The sequence below is a fragment of the Oncorhynchus gorbuscha genome, linkage group LG23, assembly GCF_021184085.1.
Source record: "Oncorhynchus gorbuscha isolate QuinsamMale2020 ecotype Even-year linkage group LG23, OgorEven_v1.0, whole genome shotgun sequence".
NCBI lineage: Eukaryota > Metazoa > Chordata > Actinopteri > Salmoniformes > Salmonidae > Oncorhynchus > Oncorhynchus gorbuscha.
In genome coordinates, this window is record NC_060195.1 from 26,579,589 (window position 1) to 26,583,287 (window position 3,699).

Here is a 3,699-nt window from a genome sequence, read left to right on the forward strand (position 1 = left end):
TTTGTGGTGAGGTCTATGCATGCAACTTTTTCATGAGTTGGGCTGGGAGTGGACTATTGGCTGTGATGTCATTGATGTATTTTTTCAGATGAGTTGATTAGATTGTTGTTTTGGGAGCTTAGTCTATAGGCTACTATGTTATGCAGGATGTGGCAGGGGTTCAAGTGGGATTTTCTGGTGGAAAATACGATTTGATTGAAGGGCTAAACTAAAATCAAACAATTGTGCCTTTATTTACATTTACATTACATTTAAGTCATTTAGCAGACGCTCTTATCCAGAGCGACTTACAAATTGGTGCATTCACCTTATGACATCCAGTGGGACAGTCACTTAACAATAGTGCATCTAAAACTTAGGGGGGGTGGGGTGAGAGGGATTACTTAACCTATCCTAGGTATTCCTTAAAGAGGTGGGGTTTCAGGTGTCTCCGGAAGGTGGTGATTGACTCCGCTGTCCTGGCGTCGTGAGGGAGTTTGTTCCACCATTGGGGGGGCCAGGGCAGCGAACAGTTTTGACTGGGCTGAGCGGGAGCTGTACTTCCTCAGTGGTAGGGAGGCGAGCAGGCCAGAGGTGGATGAACGCAGTGCCCTTGTTTGGGTGTAGGGCCTGATCAGAGCCTGGAGGTACTGAGGTGCCGTTCCCCTCACAGCTCCGTAGGCAAGCACCATGGTCTTGTAGCGGATGCGAGCTTCAACTGGAAGCCAGTGGAGAGAACGGAGGAGCGGGGTGATGTGAGAGAACTTGGGAAGGTTGAACACCAGACGGGCTGCGGCGTTCTGGATGAGTTGAAGGGGTTTAATGGCACAGGCAGGGAGCCCAGCCAACAGCGAGTTGCAGTAATCCAGACGGGAGATGACAAGTGCCTGGATTAGGACCTGCGCCGCTTCCTGTGTGAGGCAGGGTCGTACTCTGCGGATGTGGTAGAGCATGAACCTACAGGAACGGGCCACCGCCTTGATGTTAGTTGAGAACGACAGGGTGTTGTCAGGATCACGCCAAGGTTCTTGGCGCTCTGGGAGGAGGACACAATGGAGTTGTCGACCGTGATGGCGAGATCATGGAACGGGCAGTCCTTCCCCGGGAGGAAGAGCAGCTCCGTCTTGCCGAGGTTCAGCTTGAGGTGGTGATCCGTCATCCACACTGATATGTCTGCCAGACATGCAGAGATGCGATTCGCCACCTGGTCATCAGAAGGGGGAAAGGAGAAGATTAATTGTGTGTCGTCTGCATAGCAATGATAAGAGAGACCATGTGAGGTTATGACAGAGCCAAGTGACTTGGTGTATAGCGAGAATAGGAGAGGGCCAAGAACAGAGCCCTGGGGGACACCAGTGGTGAGAGCGCGTGGTGAGGAGACAGATTCTCGCCACGCCACCTGGTAGGAGCGACCTGTCAGGTAGGACGCAATCCAAGCGTGGGCCGCGCCGGAGATGCCCAACTCGGAGAGGGTGGAGAGGAGGATCTGATGGTTCACAGTATCGAAGGCAGCCGATAGATCTAGAAGGATGAGAGCAGAGGAGAGAGAGTTAGCTTTAGCAGTGCGGAGCGCCTCCGTGATACAGAGGAGAGCAGTCTCAGTTGAATGACTAGTCTTGAAACCTGACTGATTTGGATCAAGAAGGTCATTCAGAGAGAGATAGCGGGAGAGCTGGCCAAGGACGGCACGTTCAAGAGTTTTGGAGAGAAAAGAAAGAAGGGATACTGGTCTGTAATTGTTGACATCGGAGGGATCGAGTGTAGGTTTTTTCAGAAGGGTGCAACTCTCGCTCTCTTGAAGACGGAAGGGACGTAGCCAACGGTCAGGGATGAGTTGATGAGCGAGGTGAGGTAAGGGAGAAGGTCTCCGGAAATGGTCTGGAGAAGAGAGGAGGGGATAGGGTCAAGCGGGCAGGTTGTTGGGCGGCCGGCCGTCACAAGACGCGAGATTTCATCTGGAGAGAGAGGGGAGAAAGAGGTCAGAGCACAGGGTAGGGCAGTGTGAGCAGAACCAGCGGTGTCGTTTGACTTAGCAAACGAGGATCGGATGTCGTCGACCTTCTTTTCAAAATGGTTGACGAAGTCATCTGCAGAGAGGGAGGAGGGGGGAGGGGGCGGAGGATTCAGGAGGGAGGAGAAGGTGGCAAAGAGCTTCCTAGGGTTAGAGGCAGATGCTTGGAATTTAGCGTGGTAGAAAGTGGCTTTAGCAGCAGAGACAGAGGAGGAAAATGTAGAGAGGAGGGAGTGAAAGGATGCCAGGTCCGCATTGAGTTTTCCTCCATTTCCGCTCGGCTGCCCGGAGCCCTGTTCTGTGAGCTCGCAATGAGTCATCGAGCCACGGAGCGGGAGGGGAGGACCGAGCCGGCCTGGAGGATAGGGGACATAGAGAGTCAAGGGATGCAGAGAGGGAGGAGAGGAGGGTTGAGGAGGCAGAATCAGGAGATAGTTGTTCATAATGGGTTTCAATGAGAGCTGATGCTGCTATGCAATGAATTCCTTTAAAAAAAAAACATTCTCCAACAAATCACTCACGACATTATCACGACCACGCATTTTATGAGTTTATCTGATCAAAACATGGAATGGTTCAAACTTGGCTTGGGATTTGTCTATATTTTCAGAAGGAATAATTCCCTCAATCTCTCTATCCACCATGAAACTCCACAATATTCAGGTCATATGAACAACGTTCAGAAATACATCATCGAAAAGTCTATCACTACAAATCTTAAACTGGATTTTGGAGGTGGGCTTTAGCACATTATACCCTGGGCATCACACTAGGTTGAATATCTTGGACATTCCACTAGGTTGAATATATTGGGCATCGCACTAGGTTGAATATCTTGGGCATCGCACTAGGTTGAATATCTTGGGCATCGCACTAGGTTGAATATCTTGGGCATCGCACTAGGTTGAATATCTTGGGTATCGCACTAGGTTGAATATCTTGGGCATCGCACTAGGTTGAATATCTTGGGCATCGCACTAGGTTGAATATCTTGGGCATCGCACTAGGTTGAAAAACTTGGGCATCGCACTAGGTTGAATATCTTGGGCATCGCACTAGGTTGAATATCTTGGGCATCGCACTAGGTTGAATATCTTGGGCATCGCACTAGGTTGAATATCTTGGGCATCGCACTAGGTTGAATATCTTGGGCATTGAAAACATTGAAGGTTTTTCTGTGCCCCTTGTCTCGATCGGTCATTTAGTTCAAACGGAGTGGAGGCTTGAAGGGAATCAATAAGGTGAACAAGTACATGGCTGAATGTTGCCTGTGTTTTTACCCATAGAATAATACCCGTAAGCAATGCATAGCTGTTAACATTTCTTTCCCTGTCAAGACAGACTAACATCTTATCATTAAGATTCAGGTGAATATATTTTTCCCACAGGTGTTGCAGTCGCTGTAAAAAGTATATATTTTTCAACCCCTCCAACAAATACTTCAACTAGTCACATGTAAATTGGTTTGGTCGTTCCATTTGAAAAATACTACATTTGTTGAAACCAAATATTTCATTCAATACCAACTGTTATTTGATTATTACCCAACCTATTTGTCAAGTTGCAAACTATGTCTTTCAACACTTACTTTTCCCCTTTGGTTAAACCTAATAAATAACAAATAAAACAAATATTTAATGTAAATACAACCCATTGTTTTTATCCCGTTCCAAGTAAAAAAATTATATTTTGAATGACCTGATCACATT